Below are 24405 nucleotides of genomic sequence, written 5' to 3'. Positions count from 1 at the left end.
TATATTACTCAAAGCGTGCGTGAAAAGTGACGTTATATTAGTATGTCGCATCTCAAGTCTATTAAATGCGTCGTTCTGATTACCTATGCATGGTTAGGATATATTACTCAAAGCGTGCGTGAAAAGTGATGTGAGATTAGTACGTCGCATCTCAAGTCTATTTAACGCGTCGTTCTGATTACCTAAGCATGGTTAGGTTATATTACACAAAGTGTGCGTGGAAAGTGACGCTAGATTAGTATGTCGCGTCTCAATTCTCTTTAACGCGTTGTTCCGATTACCTAAGCATGGTTAGGTTATATTACGCAAAGTCTGCATAAAAAGTGACGCTAGATTAGTATGGCGCGTCTCAAGTCTCTTTAACGCGTCGTTTTGATTACCATGCTTATGTCGCGTACCAAGTCTCTCTAACGCGTCGTTCCGATTACCTAAGCATGGTTAGGTTATATTACGCAAAGGGTGCGTGAAAATTGACGCTAGATTAGTATGTCGCTTCTCTATTCTCTTCAACGCGTTGTTCCGATTACCTAAGCATGGTTATGCTATATAATGCAAAGCGTGCGTGAAAAGTGATGCTAGATTAGTATGTCGTGTCTCAAGTCTAATTAAAGCTTCGTTCTGATTACCTAAGCATGGTTAGGTTATATTACGCAAAGTGCGCGTGAAAAGTAACGCTAGATAAGTATGTCACGTTCTCTTTAACGCGTTGTTCCGATGACCTAAGCATGGTTACGTTATATTACGCAAAGAGGGCGTGAAAAGTGACGCTAGATTAGTATGTCGCTTCTCAAGTCTCTTTAACGCGTCGTTCCGATTACCCAAGAATGTATAGGTTATATTACGCAAAAGGGTGCGACAAAAGTAACGCTAGATTAGTATGTTGCTCCTCAAGTCTCTTTAACGCGTCGTTCCGATGATTTAAGCATGGTTAGGTTATATTACACAAGGTGTGCGTGAAAAGTTACTTTTGATTAGTATGTCGTGTCTCAAGGGTCTTTAATGCGTCGTTCCGATTACCTAAGCATGGTTAGGTTATATTACGCAAAGAGTGCGTGAAAAGTGACGCAAGATTATTAGTATGTCGCGTCTAAAGTCTCTTCAACGCGTCGTTCTGATTACCCAAGAATGGTTAGTTTATAATACGCTAAGTGTGCGAGAAAAGTAACGCTAGATTAGTATGTCGCGTCTCAAGTCTCTTTAAGGCGTCGTTCAAATTACCTAAGCATGATTAGATTATATAACGCAAGGTATGCGTGAAAAGGGACGCTAGATTAGTATGTCGCGTCTCAAGGCTCTTTAATGCGTCGTTCCGATTACCTAAGCATGGTTAGGTTATACTATGTAAAGTTTAGGTCAAAAGCGACGTTGGATTAGTATGTCGCGTCTCAAGTCTCTTTAACGCGTCATTCCGATTACCCAAGAATTGTTAGGTTATATTACGCAAGGTGTGCTAGAAAAGTGACGCTAAATTAGTATGTCGCGTCTCCAGGCTCTTTCATGTGTCGTTCCGATTACCTAAGCATGGTTAGGTTATATTACGCAAAGTTTGCGTGAAAAGTGACGCTAGATTAGTATGGCGCGTCTCAAGTCTCTTTAATGCGTTGTTTTGATTACCATGCTTATGTTGCGTCTAAAGTCTCTAACGCGTCGATTTGATTACCTAAGCATGGTTAGGTTATAGTGCACAATATGCGTGAAAAGTGACGCTAGATTAGTATGGCGCGTCTCAAGTCTTTTTAACGCGTCGTTCCGATTACCTAAGCATGGTTATGTTATATTACGCCAAGTGCGCGTTAAAAGTGTCGCTAGACTAGTATGTCGCATCACAAGTCTCTTTAACGTGTTGTTACAATTACCTAAGGATGGTTAAGTGATATTAAACAAAGTGTGCGCAAAAAGTGACGCTAGATTCGTATGGCGCGACTCAAGTCTTTTTGACCCCTCACATTACAAGTCTCTCTAACAAGTCGCTCCGATTATCAAAGCATGTTTAGGTTATATTACGCAATGTGTGCGTGAAAATTGATAATAGATTAATATGTCGCGTCTCAAGTCTCTTTAACGCGTCGTTCCAATTATCTTAACTATGGTTAGGTTATTTTACAAAAAGTGTGCGTGAAAAGTGACGCTAGATTAGTATATCGTGTCTCAAGTCTCTTTAACGCGTCATTCCGATCACCTAAGCATGGTTAGGTTATATTACGCAATGTGTGCGTGAAAACTTATGCTAGGTTAGTATGTCGCATCTCAAGTCTCTTGAACACGTCGTTCCGATTACCAAAGCATGGTTAGGTTATATTAGGCAAAATGTGCTTGAAAAGTGACGGTAGATTAGTATGTTGCGTCTCAAGTCTTTTAAACGCATCGTTTCGATTACGATGCTTATGTCGCGTCACAAGTCTCTCTAACGCGTCGTTCCAATTACCTAAGCATGGTTAGGTTACATTACACAAAGTGTGCATGAAAAGTGACGCTAGATTAGTATGTCGCGTCGCAAGTCTCTCTAACGCATCGTTTTGATTACCTAAGCATGGTTAAGTCATATTACGCGGAGTGTGAGCGAAAAGTGACGCTAGATTAGTATGTCACATCTCAAGTCTCTTTGACGCGTTGTTTCGATTACCATGCTTATGTGGCGTCACAAGTCTCTCTAACGCGTCGTTTCGAATACCTAAGCATGGTTATGTTATATTACGCCAAGTGCGCGTTAAAAGTGTCGCTAGATTAGTATGTCGTGTCACAAGTCTCTTTAACGTGTTGTTATGATTACCTAAGCATGGTTAGGTTATATTACGCAAAGTGTGCGTGAAAAGTGATGCTATATTAGTATGTCCAGTCTCAAGTCTCTTTAACACGTCGTTTCAATTACCATGCTTATGTCGCGTCATTAGTCTCTGTAATGCGTCGTTCCGATTACCGATTACCATAAGCATGGTTAGGTCATAGTACGCAAAGTGTGCGTGAAAAGAAACAGTAGATTAGTATGTCGTGTCTCAAGTCTATTTAACGCGTCGTTCCAATTACCTAAGCATGGTTAGGTTATAGTACGCAAAGCGTGCTTGAAAAGTGACGCTAAATTAGTATGTCGCTTCTCAATTCTCTTTAACGCGTTGTTCCGATTAACTAAGCCTGGTTAGCTTATATTACGCAAAGTGTGCGTGAAAAGTGACGCTGGATCAGTATGTCGCGTCTCAAGTCTCTTTAACGCCTCGTTCCGATTACCGAAGCATGGTTAATTTATATTACGCAAAGTGTGCGTGAAAAGTGATGCTAGATCAGTATGTTGCGTCTCAAGTCTCTTTAACGTGTCGTTCTGATTACCCAAGCATGGTTAGGTAATATTACACAAGGTGTGCGTGAAAAGTAACTCTAGATTAGTATGTCGCGTCTCAAGTATCTTTAACGCGCCGTTCTGATTACCTAAGCATAGTTGGGTTTTATTACGCAATGTTTGCGTGAAAAGTGACACTCGATTAGTATGTCGTGTCTCAAGGCTCTTTAATGCGTCGTTGCAATTACCTATGCATGGTTAGGTTATATTATGTAAAGTTTATGTCAAAAGTGACGCTAGATTAGTATGTCGTGTCTCAAGTCTCTTAAAAGGCGTCGTTTCGATTACCATACTTATGTCGCGTCACAAGTCTCTTTAACGCGTCATTCCGATTACCCAAGAATTTTTAGGTTATATTACGCAAAGTGGGCGAGAATAGTAATGCTAGATTAGTATGTCGCGTCTCAAGTCTCTTTAACGCGTCATTCCGATTACCTAAGCATGGTTAGGTTAAATTACGCAAGGTGTGCGTGAAAAGTGACGCTACATTAGTATGTCGCATCTCAAGGCTCTTTAATGCGTCGTTCCGATTAACTAAGCATGGTTTGGTTATATTATGCAAAGTTTAGGTCAATAGTGACTCTAGATTAGTATGTGGCATCTCAAGTCTCTTTAATGCGTCGTTTCGATTACCATGCTTATGTTGCGTCATAAGTCTCTCTAACGCGTCGTTCCGATTACCTAAGCATGGTTCGGTTATATTACGCAAAGTGTGTGTGAAAAGTAACAATAGATTAGTATGTTGGGTCTCCAGTCTCTTTAACGCGTCGTTCCGATTACCTATGCATGGTTAGGTTATATTAAAGGGTGCGTGAAACGTGACGCCAGATTAGTATGATGTGCCTCAATTGTCTTTAACGCGTTGTTCCGATTACCTAGGCATGGTTAGGTTATATTACACATAGTCTGCATAAAAAGTGACGCTAGATTAGTATGGCGCGTCTCAAGTCTCTTTAACGCGTCGTTTTTATTACCATGCTTATGTCGCGTACCAAGTCTCTCTAACGCGTTGTTCTGATTACCTCAGCATGGTTAGGTTATATTACGCAAAGGGTGCGTGAAAAGTGATGCTAGATTAGTGTGTCGCTTCTCCATTCTCTTTAAAGCGTTGTTACGATTACCTAAGCATGATTATGTTATATAACGCAGCGTGAAAAGTGACACCAGATTAGTATGTCGCATCTCAAGTCTAATTAACGTGTCGTTCCGATTACCTAAGCATAGTTAAGTTATATTACGCAAAGTGCGTGTGAAAAGTAACGCTAGATAAGTATGTCACTTTCTCTTTAACGCGTTGTTCCGATGACCTAAGAATGGTTAGGTTATATTACACAAAGAGGGCGTGAAAAGTGACGCTAAATTAGTATGTCGCGTCTCAAGTCTCTTTAACGCGTCGTTCTGATTACCCAAGAATGGTTAGGTTATATTACGCAAAAGAGTGCGTGAAAAGTGACGCTAGATTAGTATGTTGTGCCTCAAGTCTCTTTAACGCTTTGTTCCGATTAGTTAAGCATGGTTAGGTTATATTACGCAAGGTGTGCGTGAAAAGTTACGTTAGATTAGTATGTCATGTCTCAAGACTCTTTAATGCGTCGTTCCGATTACCTAAGCATGGTTAGGTTATATTACGCAAAGGGTGCGTGAAAAGTGACGCTAGATTAGTGTGTCGCTTCTCCATTCTCTTTAACGCGTTGTTCCGATTACCCAAGCATGATTATGTTATATAATGCAGCGTGAAAAGTGACGCTAGATTAGTATGTCACGTCTCAAGTCTAATTAACGCGTCGTTGTGATTACCTGAGCATAGTTAAGTTATATTACGCAAAGTGCGCGTGAAAAGTAACGCTAGATAAGTATGTCACGTTCTCTTTAACGCGTTGTTCCGATGACCTAAGCATGGTTAGGTTATATTACGCAAAGAGGGCGTGAAAAGTGACACTAGATTAGTATGTCGCTTCTCAAGTCTCTTTAACGCGTCGTTAGTGTGCGAGAAAAGTAACGCTAGATTAGTATGTTGCGCCTCAAGTCTCTTTAACGCGTCGTTCCGATTAGTTAAGCATGGTTAGGTTATATTACGCAAGGTGTGCGTGAAAAGTTACGTTAGATTAATTAGTATGTCACGTCTCAAGACTCTTTAATGCGTCGTTCCGATTACCTAAGCATGGTTAGGTTATATTACGCAAAGAGTGCGTGAAAAGTGACGCAGAATTATTAGTATGTCGCGTCAAAAGTCTCTTTAACGCGTCGTTCAGATTACCCAAGAATGGTTAGGTTATAATACGCAAAGTGTGCGAGAAAAGTGACGCTAGATTAGTATGCCGCGTCTCAAGTCTAATTAACGCGTCGTTCCGATTACCTGAGCATATTTAATTTATATTACGCAAAGTGCGCGTGAAAAGTAACGCTAGATAATTATGTCACGTTCTCTTTAACGCGTTGTTCTGATGACCTAAGCATGGTTGGGTTATATTACGCAAAGAGTGCGTGAAAAGTGACGCTAGATTAGTATGTCGCGTCTCAAGTCTCTTTAACGCGTCGTTCTGATTACCCAAGAATGGTTAGGTTATATTACGCAAAAGTGTGCGAGAAAAGTAACGCTAGATTAGTATGTAGCGTCTCAAGTCTCTTTAACGAGTCATTCCATTTACCTAAGCATGGTTAAGCTATATTACGCAAGGTATGCGTGAAAAGTGACGCTAGATTAGTATGTCGCGTCTCAAGGCTCTTTAATGCGTCGTTCCGATTACCTAAGCATTGTTAGGTTATATTGTGCAAAGTTTTGGTCAAAAGCGACATTAGATTAGTATGTCGCGTCTCAAGTCTCTGTAACGCGTCATTCCGATTACCAAAGAATGGTTTGGTTATATTACGCAAAGTGTGCGAGAAAAGTATCGTTAGATTAGTATGTCGCGTCTCAAGTGTCTTTAACGTGTTGTTTCGATTACCTAAGCATGGTTAGGTTACATTACACAAGGTGTGCGAGAAAAGTGACGCTAAATTAGTATGTCGAGTCTCCAGGTTCTCTAACGCGTCGATCTGATTACCTAAGCATGGTTAGGTTATAGTACGCAAAATGTGCGTGAAAAGTGACGCTAGATTAGTATATCGCGTCTCAAGACTCTTTAACGCGTCGTTCTGATTACCTAAGCATGGTTATGTTATATTACGCTAAGTGCGCGTTAAAAGTATCGCTAGACAAGTATGTCGCGTCACAAGTCTCTTTAACTCGTTGTTACGATTACCTAGGTATAGTTAAGTTATACTGCGCAAATTGTATGCAAAAACTGACGCTAGATTAGTATGGCGCGTCTCAAGTCTTTTTGACCCCTCGTTTCGATTACCATGCTTATATCACATTACAAGTCTCTATAACAAGTCGTTCCGATTACCAAAGCATGTTTATGATATATTACGCAAAGTGTGCGTGAAAATTGACAATAGATCTATGTCGAGTATCGGGTCTCTTTAACGCGTCGTTCCGATTGCCTAAGTATGGTTAGGTTATTTTACACAAAGTGTGCGTGAAAAGTGATGTTAGATTAGTATGCCGCGTCTCAAGTCCCTTTAACCCGTCGTTCCGATTACCAAAGCATGGTTAGGTTAATATATGCAAAGTGTGCGGGAAAAGTGACACTAGATTAGTATGTCGCGTCTCAAGTCTCTTTAACGCGTTATTCGATTACCTAAGCATGGTTAGGTTATATTACGCAATGTCTGCGTGAATACTTTTTCTAGGTTAGTATGTCGCGTCTCAAGTCTGTTTAACACGTCGTTCCGATTACCTAAGCATGGTTAGGTTATATTAGGCAAAATGTGCTTGAAAAGTCACGCTAGATTAGTATGTCGCGTCTCAAGTCTCTTCGACTCGTCGTTTCGATTACGATGCTTATGTCGCGTCACAAGTCTCTCTAACGCGTCGTTCCAATTACCTAATCATGGTTAGGTTATATTACTACGCAGAGTGTGCGCGAAAAGTGACGCTAGATTAGTATGTGGCGTCGCAAGTCTCCATAACGCATCGTTCTAATTACCTAGGCATGGTTAAGTCATATTAAGCAGAGTGTGCGCGAAAAGTGGCGCTAGATTAGTATGTCGCATCTCAAGTCTCTTTAACGCGTTTGTTTCGATTACCATGATTATGTCGCGTCACAAGTCTCTCTAACGCGTCGTTTCGATTACCTAAGCATGGTTATGATATATTACGTCAAGTGCGCATTAAAAGTGTCGCTAGATTAGAATGTCGTGTCACAAGTCTCTTTAACGCTTTGTTACGATTACCTAAGCATGGTTAGGTTATATTACGCAAAGTGTGCGTGAAAAGTGACGCTATATCAGTATGTCGAGTCTCAAGTCTCTTTTACACGTCGTTTCAATTACCATGCTTATGTCGCGTCATTAGCCTCTCTAATGCGTCGTTCCGATTACCGATTACCATAAAGTGTGCATGAAAAGAAACAGTATGGTACGAACCTTCTGCGATAGGCTATACGAACCCTTAATGCAACGCCCAAGAACCCGTATAATCACTAACCTAAAAACGCAATACCTATCTGATTCAAAACCCTAGGATCACTCTAGATCAGATTATAAAGATCAAGTGTAAATAGAACCTAAGAGATTAAGTCTTTTAAATCCTAATTACTAGCACGCCACAAAGATTGATCAGATCTTTGATAAGTGAAAAGCATTCAATATGAATACAAGAATAAAACAAGGGTTTCTATGAAACAAATATCAAAATATCATAACATGATTGTAAAACCCTAAAACAAAGTATTTATAATGTCTCAGCAAGCAATGGCATACTTGTAAATAAGTAAAATTCGAAATAATAAACCCTAGTCTTGAATATGGGCTTTAAGTATGTTATACAAAGCCCATTCTTCAGAATCTTCATTTGAATAAGTTTGATGATTAGCCCAGCCTTGTATATAACCATTTAAGGTCTCTTGAAGCTTCTTGGCCCGTGACCTTGTAATTGGTCCTTGGGATAAACTCAACGGATCTTGGATATGCATTCTGCCCTCTTCATCAAGCCCATCAAAATTAGCATCTTCAAGCTTTTGAAGTCCTAGCCCATTCTTAGGAGAAAGAGGTGTTAATGTAACTTTTCTTCCATCCTTTGCAAAACTATATCTATTAAGGAAACCATCATGTGTAGATTTTCTATCAAATTGCCATGGTCTACCTAATAAGATATGTCCAGCATGCATTGGTACTACATCACATAGAACCTCATCAGAATATCTACCAATTGTGAATGGTACAATAACCTGTTTTGTCACTTTAATCTCACCACAATTATTAAGCCAAAGCAATCTATATGGTCTAGGATGAGGTATGACATTCAAATTTAACTTTCGAATCATAGCAATACTAGCAACATTAGTACAGCTACCACTATCAATAATAAGGTTGCAAATCTTACCTTGTACATGGCATCTTGTGTGAAAAATGTTGTCCCTTTACTGCTCTAAGTCATTTCCATCCTTCATTTGTACACTAAGTGTACGTCTAGCAACCAGCAAATCGCCTCGCATTGGTTCTTCAATACCATCATCACTACAATTTTCTAGTGATGGAATCTCTTCATTATCACTTTCATCACTTTCAGTCTCAATATCACCGTGATCTTTGAGCACCATTACTCTTCGATTTGGACATTGTGAAGCAATATGACCATTACCTAGGCACTTGAAACATTTTATATCTCGGTGTCTTACCATAGGTCTCAAATTTGAATGAGCTCTTTGGATCTGCCACTCCTTTTTGCTTGGAATCCTGCAAAACAGATTTGTTAGAATCAAATTTTCTGCCCTTTGAAGATCCACCCCAATTAGGTTTTGAATTTGAAGTAGCACCCCAATTCGAATTGGAATTTGCATTTGATGTCCAATTAGACTTGGCTGTCCAGTTTGGTTTTAATTGCTTCTCAATCTTGATGGCGAGATGCACCATCTCTTCAATCTCTCTATAATGGTTTAATTCAACCCGGTCAGCAATCTCCTTATTCATTCCTCTAAGAAAACGAGACATGGTTACTTCCATTTCCTCATGTAAATCTAGCCTAACCATTAACATCTCCATTTTTTTAAAGTAATCCTCAATATTCTTTGTACCTTGTCTTAAGTACTGAAATTTGATGCAACTTAGGTTTCTGTCCACATCATCGTGATTATTATGTCAATTGCCACCATAATGACCACCTGGATTGCCTTTACCAATATTAGGGTTTCTCCTCGCACCGGGACTAGCAACAAATCCTCTACCTAAGTTAGGTTCATGCCGATCAAACTCATCATAATCGTCATAATCAACATGTTGATGATGCCCATTATTATGAACTCCCATGTTCACTCCCACATTAGGTACATTAGCTCTCCCATTTATTGCATTTACACCCAAATTTGGAGCATTTTCCTTCACTTCTTGTCGATTTGCACCTACTGCCCCAGCAATTGCAGCAAGTTGCTCTTGCAAAGTCTGATTATTAAGCTCCATTCTTTCTAATCTTTCAACCAGATTAGCCATACTCCTTTGTACTCTTTCATTTTCTTGAAATTGTGCTAAAGGAATACCTTCATGAGGTAACCTAGTTGTATCATCACCAACCCGTTCACCCGTTGATCCATTTGGCATACTGACCCTGAAAAGGAAAGATGGCAGAATAGCAAAAAAAAAAAGTTAAGAGCAAACAGATTCCTCACACACTCCCTCACGTGTTTGCACTCAAAAGATGGGGTTGTTCACTCGTGTTTAACACACAAAAATAATGATCTCACAAGGCTTAACTCACACAACTCAAGCTTTATATCAAGTATTCTTATTTGAATCAGTTCAACTACAAATTTCCAATCAAACCTTATGAAAATACTAAGGCTAATCACCTTAAAAACTACCGACCTTTCATTTTTTTTCAATAACACCCCGACCTTGCAATTTCGTCAATTGCACCCTATTTCATATTTTTACGTTTCAATAGCATTCTAATTTAGAAAAATAGATGATGTTACTATTATAAGGATTAAATTTTATAAAACAATCAAATTTAAGGGTCATTTTATACCTTTTTCCACTTGGACAATTTCTAATAAGTTCCTAAACTTAAAAAACTTTCAAATAAATCCTAAATAAAAAAAATTAATTAAATACATAGGCAATTAATTATTTAATTCAAATTAAATAAATACCTAAAACGGAATCCGCCATACCCGCCACCCGCCGCTCTCCGGTCTTCACCGGCGACAAGCTGCTCTTCTTTCATGGAAGGATTTGTTTTGAATTTTAAAATATTATATAACATTTTGAGCTTTTCAAAAATATGAAGGATTTGTTTTGAATTTTATCCAAATAAAAAGAGTTCAATTTAATACTTTAGGGTGCTATTGAAACGTAAAAATACGAAATAGGATGTAATTGACGAAACTACAAGGTTGCGGTAGGTCAGTAGTTTTTAAGGTGATTAGCCAAATCCTAATAATCAAGTTTTAAATACTTAAGAAGCAAAAAACGCAATATATATCAAGAAAACAGCAAATGTGTATCCAGATCAAAAGAAAACAGAATTGAAAGAAAAGAAAACTCAAATGGAATCAAAAGACAAATAAAAGAAATATCTAAATGCAAGAATATGTTTAGGAAACAAGAAAAAAAAAGGTAAAGAAAAGCTATTTGGAAACTAATCAAAGAAAGCCTAGAAAACTTTAATCTGATTTGGAAAGATCTTATATGGTGTCAATCCTTTCAAATTCGAATTTCTCAAATAGATCACTTAAAACAGCCTTAAACTTAATACAAATTCCCTTTAGATTAGAAAAAAAATTCAGAACTGATTTGCCAATTAATAACCCCTTTAATGCTCTTAATTTCCACAACTTCACTTGCACACATTAATTTTTGCAATCAAATTCACAAATATCAAAACCAACAAAAAAACCTGATAACTTCTTCAAGATTTTATATTCTTTTCTCTCTTTTTTTTATAATTTTTTTTATTTGAAATTTCAAGAACAAAATTTCAGTGTCCTTTTTTTTCTCTCTTTTTTTGTATTTTTTTTTTGTTTTTTTCCCTTTAAACAGCAAATTTAAGAACAAGAACACTAAATCAAACACATGAAATAAATGGATAACCAACCTGATTTTCAAGAGCCAAAGCTCTGATACCAAATAATACGAACCTTCTGCGATAGGCTATACAAACCCTTAACGCAACGCCCAAGAACCCGTATAATCACTAACCTAAAAACCCAATACCTATCTGATTCAAAACCCTAGGATCACTCTAGATCAGATTATAAAGATCAAGTGTAAATAGAACCTAAAAGATTAAGTCTTTTAAATCCTACTTACTAGCACGCCACAAAGATTGATCAGATCTTTGATAAGTGAAAAGCATTCAATATGAATACAAGAATAAAACAAGGGTTTCTATGAAACAAATATCAAAATATCATAACATGATTGTAAAACCCTAAAACAAAGTATTTATAATGTCTCAGCAAGCAATGGCATACTTGTAAATAAGTAAAATTCGAAATAATAAACCCTAGTCTTGAATATGGGCTTTAAGTATGTTATACAAAGCCCATTCTTCAGAATCTTCATTTGAATAAGTTTGAAGATTAGCCCAGCCTTGTATATAACCATTTAAGGTCTCTTGAAGCTTCTTGGCCCGTGACCTTGTAATTGGTCCTTGGGATAAACTCAACGGATCTTGGATATGCATTCTGCCCTCTTCATCAAGCCCATCAAAATTAGCATCTTCAAGCTTTTGAAGTCCTAGCCCATCCGAAACACAATAGATTAGTATGTCGTGTCTCAAGTCTATTTAACGCGTCGTTCCAATTACCTAAGCATAGTTTGGTTATAGTACGCAAAGTGTGCGTGAAAAGTGACGCTAAATTAGTATGTCGCTTCTCAATTCTCTTTAACGCGTTATTCCGATTAACTAAGCATGGTTAGCTTATATTACGCAAAGTGTGAGTGAAAAGTGACGCTAGATTAGTATGTCGCCTCTCAAGTCTCTTTAACGCCTCGTTCCGATTACCCAAGCATGGTTAATTTATATTACTCAAAGTGTGTGTGAAAAGTGACGCTAGATTAGTATGTCGCTTCTCAAGTCTCTTTAACGTGTCGTTCTGATTATTCAAGCATGGTTAGTTATATTACGCAAGGTGTGCGTGAAAAGTAACGCTAGATTAGTATGTCGCGTCTCAAGTGTCGTTAAGGCGTCGTTTCGCGTCTCAAGTGTCGTTAAGGCGTCGTTTCGCGTCTCAAGTGTCGTTAAGGCGTCGTTCCGATTACCTAAGCATGGTTAGGTTATATTACGCAAAGTGTGCGTGAAAAGTGACAATAGATTATTATGGCGCATCTCAAGTCTCTTTAACGTGTCGTTGCGATTATCTAAGCATGGTTAGGTTATTTTACGCAAATTGTGCGTGAAAAGTGACGCTAGATTAGTATGTCGCGACTAAAATCACATTAACGCGTCGTTCCAATTACCTATGCATGGTTAGGTTATATTACGCAATGTGTGCGTGAAAACTGTCGCTAGTTTAGAATGTCGCATTTCAAGTCCATTTAACACGTCGTTCTGATTACCTAAGCATGGTTAGGTTATACTACGCAAAGTGTGCGTGAAAAGTGACGCTAGATTAGTATGTCACGTCTCAAGTCTCTTTCATGCGTCGTTCCGATTAACTAAGCATGGTTAGGTTATATTACGCAAAGAGTGCGTAAAATGTGACGCTAGATTAGTATGGACTGTTTCAAGTCTCTTTAACACGTCGTTTCGATTACCGTGATTATGTCGCGTCACTAGTGTCTCTAACGCGTCGTTCTGATTACCTAAGCATGGTTGGTTATATTACGCAAAGTGTGCGTGAAAAGTGACCATAAACTAGTATGTCGCGTCTTAACTCTCTACGTGTCATTCCGATTACCTAAGCATGGTTAAGTTATTTTACGCAAAGTGTGCATGAAAAGTGCACTAGATTAGTATGTCGCTTCTCAAGTCTCTTTAACGCGTGTTTCGATTACTTAAGCATGGTAAGGTTATATTACGCAAAGTGTGCATGAAAAGTGACGCTAGATTAGTATGTCACGACTCAAGTCTCTTTAACGCGTCGTTTCGAATACCTAAGCATGGTTAGGATATATTACGCAAAGTGTGCATGAAAAGGGACGCTAGATTAGTATGTCGCGTCTCAAGTCTCTTTAATTCGTCGTTCCGATTACCTAAGCAAAGTTAGGTTATATTACGCAAAGTGTGCGTGAAAAATGTTGTTAGAGTAGTATGGCGCGTCCTAAGTTTCTTTAATGCGTCGTTCCGATAACCTAAGCAAGGTTAGGTTTTATTACGCAAAGTGTGCGTGAAAAGTGACGCTAGATTAGTATGTCATGTCGTAACTCTCTTTAATGCGTTGTTCTGAATACCTAAGCATGGTTAGGTTATTTTACGCAAAGTATGCGTGAAAAGTGAAGCTAGATTAGTATGTCGGGTCTCAAGTCTCTTTAACGCGTTGTTCTGATTACCTAATCATGGTTATGTTATATTACTCCAAGTGCGTGTTAAAAGATTCGCTAGATTAGTATGTCGCGTCACAAGTCTCTTTCACAATTCGTTACGATTACCTAAGCATGGTTAGTTATATTATGCAAAGTGTGCGTAAAAAGTAACGCTAGATTAGTATGGCGCGTCTCAAGTCTCTTTAACGCGTCGTTTCGATTAGAATTCTTTTGTCACGTTACAAGTATGTCTAACACGTCGTTCCGATAACCAAAGTATGGTTAGGTTATATTGCGCAAAGTGTGCGTGGAAATATACAATAGATTAGTATGTTGCGTCTCAAGTCTCTTTAACGCGTCGTTCCGATTACCTAAACATGGCTAGGTTATTTTACACAAAGTGTGCGTGAAAAGTAACGCTAGATTAGTATGTCGCGTCTCAAGTCTCTGTAACGCGTCGTTCCGATTACCTATACATGGTTAGGTTATTTTACGCAAAGTTTGCGTGAAAAGTGACGGTAGATTAGTATGTTGTGTCTCAAGTCTCTTTAACGCGTTGTTCTGTATACCTAAGCATGGCTAGGTATATATTATGCGATGTGTGCGTGAAAACTGTTGTAAGGTTAGTATGTCGCATCTCAAGTCTTGATAACGCGTCGTTCCGATTACCTAAGCATGGTTAGGTTATATTAGCAAAGAGTGCGTGAATAGTGACGCTAGATTAGTATGTCGCGTCTTAAGTCTCTTTAACGCGTCGTTCCGATTACCCAAGAATGGCTAGGTTATATTATGCAATGTGTGCGTGAAAACTGTTGTAAGGTTAGTATGTTGCTCTTCAACGCATCGTTCCGATTACCTAAGCATGGTTAGGTTATATTACGCAAAGAGTGCGTGAATAGTGACGCTAGATTAGTATGTCGCGTCTCAAGTCTCTTTAAAGTGTCGTTCCGATTGCCTAAGCATGGTTAGGTTATATTACGCAAAGTGTGAGTGAAAAGTGACACTAAATTAGTATGACGCATCTCAAGTCATTTTAACGTGTCGTTCCGATTCCCATAGCATGGTTAGGTTATATTACGCAAAGTGTGCATAAAAATTAACGATAGATTTGTATGGTGCGTTTCAAGACTCTTTAAGGCGTCGTTTCGATTACCATGCTAATGCCGTTTAACAAGTGTCTCTAACGCGTCGTTCTGATTCCCTTAGCATGGTTAGGATATTATGCAAAGTGTGCATGAAAAGTGACGCTATATTAGAATTCCGCGCCTCAAGTCTCTATTACGCGTCGTTCCGATTACCTAAGTATGTTAGGTTATATTATGCAAAGAGTGCGTGAATAGTGACGCTAGATTAGTATGTCACCTCACAAGTCTCTCTAACACATCGTTCCGATAACCTAAGCATGGTTAGGTTATATTAAGCAAAGTGAGCGTGACAAATGACGCCAGATTAGTATGTCGCGTCGCAAGTCTCTCTAACACGTCGTTCCGATTACCTAAGCATGGTTAGGTTGTTATACGCAAAGTGTGGGTGAAAATTGACGCAATGCATCGTTCCGATTACCTAAGCATGGTTTGGTTATATTACATAAAGTCTGCGTGAAAAGTAACAATAGATTAGAATGTCGCTTATCAAGTCTCTTTAACGCGTTGTTTCGATTACCTAAGCATAATTATGTTATTTTACGCAAAGTGTTCTTGAAAAGTAACGCTAGATTAGTATCTCAAATCTCAAGTCTCTTTAACGCGTGTTCCGATTACCTAAGCATGGTTAGGTTATATTACGGAAATTGTACGTGAAAAGTGATGCTATATTAGTATGTCGCTTCTCAAGTCTCTTTAACGCCTCATTCCGATTACGTAAGCATGGTTAGGTTATATTTCGTAAAGTGTGCTTGAAAAGTGACGCTAGATTAGTATGTCGCGTCTCAAGTCTTTAATGCGTCATTCTGATTACCTAAGCATGGATAGGTTATAGTACGTAAAATGTGCATGAAAAGTGACAAGTATGTTGCGTCTCAAGTCTCTTTAAGGCGTCAGTTCGATTATCATGCGTATGTCGCATCACAAGTCTCTCTAACGCATCGTTCCGATTAGCAAAGCATGGTTATTAGGTTATATTACGCAAAATGTGCATGAAAAGTGACACTAGATTAGTATGTCGCGTCTCAAGTGTCTTTAGCGCGTCGTTCCGATTACCTAAGCATGGTTAGGTATATTACGCAAAGAGTGCGTTAATAGTGACGAGAAATTAGTATGTCGCGTCACAAGTCTCTCAAATGCGTCGTTCTGATTACCTAAGCATGGTTAGGTTATATTGCGCAAAGTGCGCGTGAAAAGTGACGCTAGATAAGTATGTCGCGTCGCAAGTCCCACTAACGCGTCGTTCCGATTACCTAAGCATGGTTAGGTTATTTTACGCAATTTGTGCATGCAAAGTGACGCTAGATTAGTATGTCACGACTAAAATCACATTAACGCGTAGTTCTAATTACCTATGCATGGTTAGGTTATATTACGCAATGTGTGCGTGAAAACTGTCACTAGTTTAGAATGTCGCATTTCAAGTCCATTTAACACGTCGTTCTAATTACCTAAGCATGGTTAGGTTATACTACGCAAAGTGCGCGTGAAAAGTGACGCTAGATTAGTATGTCGCGTCTCAAGTCTCTTTAATGCGTCGTTCCGATTAACTAAGCATGGTTAGGTTATATTACGCAAAGAGTGCGTCAAATGTGACGCTAGATTAGTATGGCCTGTTTCAAGTCTCTTTAACACGTCGTTTCGATTACCATGATTATGTCGCGTCACTAGTGTCTCTAACGCGTCGTTCTGATTACCTAAGCATGGTTGGTTATATTACGCAAAGTGTGCGTGAAAAGTGACCATAAACTAGTATGTCGCGTCTTAACTCTCTACGTGTCATGCCGATTACCTAAGCATGGTTAAGTTATTTTACGCAAATTGTGCATGAAAAGTGCACTAGATTAGTATGTCGCTTCTCAAGTCTCTTTAACGCGTGTTTCAATTACTTAAGCATGGTAAGGTTATATTACGCAAAGTGTGCATGAAAAGTGACGCTAGATTAGTATGTCGCGACTCAAGTCTCTTTAACGCGTCTTTCCGATTACCTAAGCATGGTTAGGATATATTACGCAAAGTGTGCATGAAAAGGGATGCTAGATTAGTATGTCGCGTCTCAAGTCTCTTTAATGCGTTGTTCCGATTACCTAAGCATAGTTAGGTTATATTACTCAAAGTGTGCGTGAAAAATGTTGTTAGAGTAGTATGGCGCGTCCTAAGTTTCTTTAATGCGTCGTTCCGATAACCTAAGCAAGGTTAGGTTTTATTACGCAAAGTGTGCGTGAAAAGTGACGCTAGATTAGTATGTCATGTCGTAACTCTCTTTATTGCGTCGTTCTGAATACCTAAGCATGGTTAGGTTATTTTACGCAAAGTATGCGTAAAAAGTGAAGCTAGATTAGTATGTCGGGTCTCAAGTCTCTTTAACGCGTTGTTCTGATTACCTAATCATGGTTATGTTATATTACTCCAAGTGCGCGTTAAAAGAGTCGCTAGATTAGTATGTCGCGTCACAAGTCTCTTTCACAATTCGTTGCGATTACCTAAGCATGGTTAGTTATATTATGCAAAGTGTGCGTAAAAAGTGACGCTAGATTAGTATGGCGCGTCTCAAGTCTCTTTACCGCGTCGTTTCGATTAGAATTCTTTTGTCACGTTACAAGTCTGTCTAACACGTCGTTCCGATAACCAAAGTATGGTTAGGTTATATTGCGCAAAGTGTGCGTGGAAATATACAATAGATTAGTATGTTGCGTCTCAAGTCTCTTTAACGCGTCGTTCCGATTACCTAAACATGGCTAGGTTATTTTAAACAAAGTGTGCGTGAAAAGTAACGCTAGATTAGTATGTCGCGTCTCAAGACTCTGTAACGCGTTGTTCCGATTACCTATGCATGGTTAGGTTATTTTACGCAAAGTTTGCGTGAAAAGTGACGGTAGATTAGTATGTCGTGTCTCAAGTCTCTTTAACGCGTCGTTCCGAATACCTATGCATGGCTAGGTATATATTATGCGATGTGTGCGTGGAAACTGTTGTAAGGTTAGTATGTCGCATCTCAAGTCTCGATAACGCGTCGTTCCGATTACCTAAGCATGGTTAGGTTATATTAGCAAAGAGTGTGTGAATAGTGACGCTAGATTAGTATGTCGCGTCTTAAGTCTCTTTAACGCGTCGTTCCGATTACCCAAGAATGGCTAGGTTATATTATGCAATGTGTGCGTGAAAACTGTTGTAAGGTTAGTATGTTGCTCTTCAACGCATCGTTCCGATTACCTAAGCATGGTTAGGTTATATTACGCAAAGAGTGCGTGAATAGTGACGCTAGATGAGTATGTCGCGTTTCAAGTCTCTTTAAAGTGTCGTTCTGATTGCCTAAGCATGGTTAGGTTATATTACGCAAAGTGTGAGTGAAAAGTGACACTAAATTAGTATGACGCATCTCAAGTCATTTTAACGTGTCGTTCCGATTCCCATAGCATGGTTAGGTTATATTACTCAAAGTGTGCGTAAAAATTGACGATAGATTTCTATGGCGCGTTTCTAGACTCTTTAAGGCGTCGTTTCGATTACCATGCTAATGCCGTTTAACAAGTGTCTCTAACGCGTCGTTCTGATTCCCTTAGCATGGTTAGGTTATTATGCAAAGTGTGCGTGAAAAGTGACGCTATATTAGAATTTCGCGCCTCAAGTCTCTATTACGCGTCGTTCCGATTACCTAAGTATGTTAGGTTATATTATGCAAAGAGTGCGTGAATAGTGACGCTAGATTAGTATGTCACCTCACAAGTCTCTCTAACACCTCGTTCCGATAACCTAAGCATCGTTAGGTTATATTAAGCAAAGTGCGTGTGACAAATGACGCCAAATTAGTATGTCGCGTCGCAAGTCTCTCTAACACGTCGTTCCGATTACCTAAGCATGGTTAAGTTGTTATACGCAAAGTGTGGGTGAAAATTGACGCAATGCATCGTTCCGATTACCTAAGCATGGTTTGGTTATATTACATAAAGTGTGCGTGAAAAGTAACAATAGATTAGTATGTCGCGTATCAAGTCTCTTTAACGCGTTGTTTCGATTACCTAAGCATAATTATGTTATTTTATGCAAAGTGTGCTTGAAAAGTAACGCTAGATTAGTCTGTCAAATCTCAAGTCTCTTTAACGCGTGTTCCGATTACCTAAGCATGGTTAGGTTATATTACGGAAATTGTACGTGAAAAGTGATGTTGTATTAGTATGTCGCTTCTCAAGTCTCTTTAACGCCTCATTCCGATTATGTAAGCATGGTTAGGTTATATTTCTTAAAGTGTGCTTGAAAAGTGACGCTAGATTAGTATGCCGCGTCTCAAGTCTCTTTAATGCGTCATTCTGATTACCTAAGCATGGATAGGTTATATTACGTAAAATGTGCATGAAAAGTGACAAGTATGTTGCGTCTCAAGTCTCTTTAAGGCGTCGGTTCGATTAGCATGCGTATGTCGCATCACAAGTCTCTCTAATGCATCGTTCCGATTAGCAAAGCATGGTTATTAGGTTATATTACGCAAAATGTGCATGAAAAGTGACACTAGATTAGTATGTCGCGTCTCAAGTGTCTTTAACGCGTCGTTCCGATTACCTAAGCATGGTTAGGTATATTACGCAAAGAGTGCGTTAATAGTGACGAGAGATTAGTATGTCGCGTCACAAGTCTCTCAAATGCGTCGTTCCGATTACCTAAGCATTGTTAGGTTATATTACACAAAGTGCGCGTGAAAAGTGACGCTAGATAAGTATGTCGCGTCGCAAGTCCCTCTAACGCGTCGTTCTGATTACCTAAGCATGGTTAGGTTATATTACGCAGAGTGTGCGTGAAAAGTGATGCTAGATTAGTGCGCCTTGAGAAGCGATATACTAATCTAGCGTCACTTTTCACACACACCTTTCGTAACCTACCCATGCTTAGCTAATCGGAACGACGTGTTAAAGAGACTTGAGACTAGACATACTAATCTATCGTTACTTTTCTCGAACACTTTGCGTAATATAACCTAACCATTCTTAGGTAATCGGAACGACGCGCTAAAGAGACTTGAGAGGCGACACATTAATATAGCGTCACTTTTCACGCACTCTTTGGGTAATATCACCTAACCATGCTTAGGTAATCGGAACAACTCGTTTAAGAGAAAGCGACATACTTATATAACCAAACCATGCTTAGGTAATCGGAACGACGCGTTAAACAGACTTGAGATGCGACATACTAATCTAGCGTCACTTTTCACGCATGCTTTGCGTAATATAACCTAATAACGCGTTAAAGAGAATTGAGACGCGACGTACTAATTTAGCGTCACTTTTCACGCACCCTTTGCGTAATATAACCATGCTTAGGTAATCAGAACGACGTTTTTGAGAAACTTGTGACGCGACATAAGCATGGTAATCGAAACGACTCGTTAAAGAGACTTGAGACGCGCCATTCTAATCTAGCGTCACTTTTCACGCACATTTTGCGTAATGTAACCTAACCATGTTTAGGTAATCGGAACGACGCGTTAAACCATGCTTAGGTAATCGGAACGACGCGTTAGAGAGACTTGTGATGCGACATTAGCATGGTAATCGAAACGACGCGTTAGAGAGACTTGAGACGCGACATACTAATCTAGCGTCACTTTTCACACCAACTTTGCATAATATAACCTAACTATGCATAGGTAATCGGAACGACACATTAAAGAGCCTTGAGACGCGACATACTAATCTAGCGTCACTTTTCACGCACACCTAGCGTAATATTTCCGAATCATGCTTAGGTAATCGCAACGACGCATTAAAGAGACTTTAGACGTGAAATACTAATGTAGCGTTACTTTTAACGCACACTTTGCATCATATAACCTAACCATTCTTGGGTAATTAGAACGACGCGTTAAAGAGACTTGTGGATGCGACATACTAATCTAGCTTCACTTTTCACGCACTCTTTGCATAATATAACCTAACCATAGCATATTGGAACTATGCGTAAAAGAGACTTGAGATGCGACATACTAATCTATCGTCACTTTTCACGCACACTTTGCGTAATATAACTTAACCATGCTTAGGAAATTGCAACGACGCTTTAGATAGATTTGAGATGCGACATACTAATCTAGCGACACTTTTCACGAACACTTTGCGTAATATAACCTAACCATGATTAGGTAATCGGAACGACGCAATAAAGAGACTCGTGACGCGAGATTAGCATGGTAATCGAAACGATGCGTTAAAGAGATTTGGGATGAAACATACTAATCTAGCGTCACTTTATACGCACAGTTTGCATAATATAACCTAACCATGCTTAGGTAATTGAAACGTCGGGTTAAAGAGGCTTGAGACAAGACATACTAATCTAGCGTCACTTTTTACACAAACTTTGCGTAATATAACCTAACCATGCTTAGGTAATCGGAACGACGCGTTAAAGAGACTTTTGACGCGACATACTTAATCTATTGATCCTTTTCACGCACACTTTGCGTAATATAACCTAACCATGATTTGGTAATTGGAGCGACGTGTTAGAGAGACTTGTGACTCGACATAAGCATGGTAATCAAAATGACGCGTTAAAGAGACTTGAGACGCGACATACTAATCTAGCCTCACTTTTCAGACAAACTTTGCATAATATAACCTAGCCATGCTTAGGTAATTGGAACGACGCATTAAAGAGCCTTGAGACGCGACATACAAATCCAGCGTCACTTTTCTCGCACACATTGCGTAATATAACCTAACCATGCTTAGGTAATTGGACACTTTGTGTAATATAACCTAACCATTCTTGGGTATTAGGAACGGCGCGTTAAAGAGACTTGAGAGGCGACATACTAATCTAGCGTAACTTTTCACGCACACTTTGCGTAATATAAACTAACCATGCTTAGGTAATCGGAACTATGCGTTAAAGAGACATTAGACACGACATACTAATATATCGTGACTTTTCACGCACACTTTGCGTAATATAACCAAACCATGCTTAGGTAATCGGAACAACGCGTTAAAGAGAATTGAGACACGACATACTATTCTAACGTCAGTTTTCACGCACACATTGCGTAATATAACCTAACCATTCGGAATTGTTGGCGCAGCGGGACGCGCGGGTCCAGATCATATATTTCAATTCAAAATTGAAATTCCAACAATCTGAATCCTGAAGTTGATCATATCAATAAAAAATGGATCGTCGTATCATTTAGTAATTAAAGCACGCATCTAGGAATCGTAAGAAGAATACCTATGTCGATTCTCCAATGATTCTTGTAGTCCCGAAAGTACGGCGACCTCAAGCTCGTCCACACGAGTATGCGTCCGATTGAATCCTCGCCTTGAAGTCATCCTGCAAGAGTTCCTCTTGCCGAGCAGCGCTAAGCTCAAACTCTCGCCGCGATCACGACCTTGCTGGAATGTATGAAAAACGTCGCCAAGGTTTTCCCGTGATTGATGACTACTTGAACTCCTTCAAGTGCTTTCTCTCTCTACAACTTTGTAGTGAGATGTGTGGTGTGTGGTGATGAAATGAGCAAAGTTAAGCTCTATTTATAAGGTAGAGCTTTGCTTAAGAATGCAAGACCTTGCATGCTAGGTGTCACACACCAAGCAAAGGTGTTGCCACCCCATGACACCTTTCATGTGGTGACATCATATAGGGTATGTCATCATATGACATCACATATAAGCTTATTTTCTTATCTCATTACATCACCATGACATCATCATTCCATTAACTTATGATTAGTGCTTTAAGTATCATTAATTACACTAATTAATTACTTAAGCATTCTAATCATAAAACTTCGTTAAAATATAATTAGGTTCCTACTAATTTATAACTCTTATAAATTAGTCCCTAATTAACTTGGACAGTACAATTAGGTTCCTACTAATTTATAACTCTTACAAATTAGTCCCTAATTTGTACTTGTTTTTCATCTTAGATTAATTTCTGAGATATGCTAGTATCTATATGAAATCGATCTTTCGTAAACTCAATCGGTTGCACACTCTATTGTGTGTGACTAACTAGTTTCACATCTATATGGCAACGAGAGACATAAGAAACGCATTTCTTATATTAAATAATTAAATCCCATTTAATTATTAATTCTCATAGATCGAGAGTGACGTCTAGCAACATATCACGACCCCCAAATAGAGATGAATGTTTCGATGCATTCTTTATGAACCAATGTTCATAATTACCGTACACTCAAAATTCCCTTCATCTGAGATTCCAATCTCGACTACTGTCACGGTTAAGTCAAACACTGTTTGTCTTGATTATATGACCTCATCTCTCATTTCTAATGCTTGATAAATATGACGTCCACTAGAAACAACTTTCTATGTTAGTCATATACACCTGCGCAGGTTTTATCATCCATCAAGAACAATTTGAGATAGCATAGAATCTTGTCTCTGTTCATCCAGAGTGATGAATCCTTTCTAGGTTAAACCCCTATCTCCATATACAACTAATTAGAGCCAACACATCCCGCAGCCCTAGCTCATGAAAGATCAAGGGTTAAAGAGTATCAAACTCTAATCACCTATATACAAGATAGTGTCACCGCAAGTCAAAGGACATATGTACAATTATGAACTAGATGACATTAAATTGACTTTAATGAATTGCCATGTATAAGTCATCTAGCGTCAGTTGTTCGACTTACTCAACACCTTGAGTGTCCACATGTTTATTTTGATCCCCATCAAGTAGTATGAGACTCACTACTTCCTATAATTAGCAACTCTTTACTAATCAGGAGAATAAATAGAGGTGACAATCTTTCCGGGATAATGCGATGCCCTTATTCGCAGGACCCCATCGATCGTGAACGGTTATTTAGATCACTTGTATAATAAAATATGTCACTCATATTCTTAACACCTTAAGAATAGATTCTAGCACAATGTGATAAGGACAATACATAATACATGAACACTTAGTTGATGAGGCACTTAGTTCAAATAAAACATATATATCTTTGCCATTGGGATTAATTCTACAAATATACATGATCAAATGACCCTAGGGCACATACTACTAACAATCTTCCACTTGCACTAGAAGTAAGCCCCATCTTCTCAAGATGTAAATCTTAATGACTCTATGTTATGAGCTTTGTCAGTGGGTCAACCATGTTATTGGCTGATGCTATCTTTTAGAGAGACAATTTCTCTCTTTCCAACACTTTCTTTAGATAATATGATAATGCCTTTACTTATGTTCGGATAATTTGTGAGACCCGGTTTCTTTTGCTAGGGCAATAGCACCATTGTTGTCGCAGAAAAGAGGAACTGTCGAGTTTAATGGAAGAAAACCGTACTTAGTTCAGTTATAAACTAATTTATCCAAACACCTTCTATTACAACATCTCATGTTATATATACTCGGCTTCTATAATAGAATCCGGAGTTGATTCTTGCTTAGAACACTTCT

The 24405-nt window shown here is 38.8% G+C and overlaps 1 pseudogene; it reads left to right on the top strand.

Annotated features, from left to right (window-relative positions):
• Positions 1 to 7993, top strand: part of LOC126668513 (uncharacterized) — a 35200-nt pseudogene extending 27207 nt beyond the window's left edge.
• Positions 7994 to 24405: the final 16412 nt, after the last annotated feature.

Source organism: Mercurialis annua, linkage group LG1-X (assembly GCF_937616625.2).
Source record: "Mercurialis annua linkage group LG1-X, ddMerAnnu1.2, whole genome shotgun sequence".
NCBI classification, from domain to species: domain Eukaryota; kingdom Viridiplantae; phylum Streptophyta; class Magnoliopsida; order Malpighiales; family Euphorbiaceae; genus Mercurialis; species Mercurialis annua.
The sequence above is the reverse complement of the archived record's forward strand: the minus strand, read 5'-3'. Positions and strand labels throughout refer to the sequence as shown.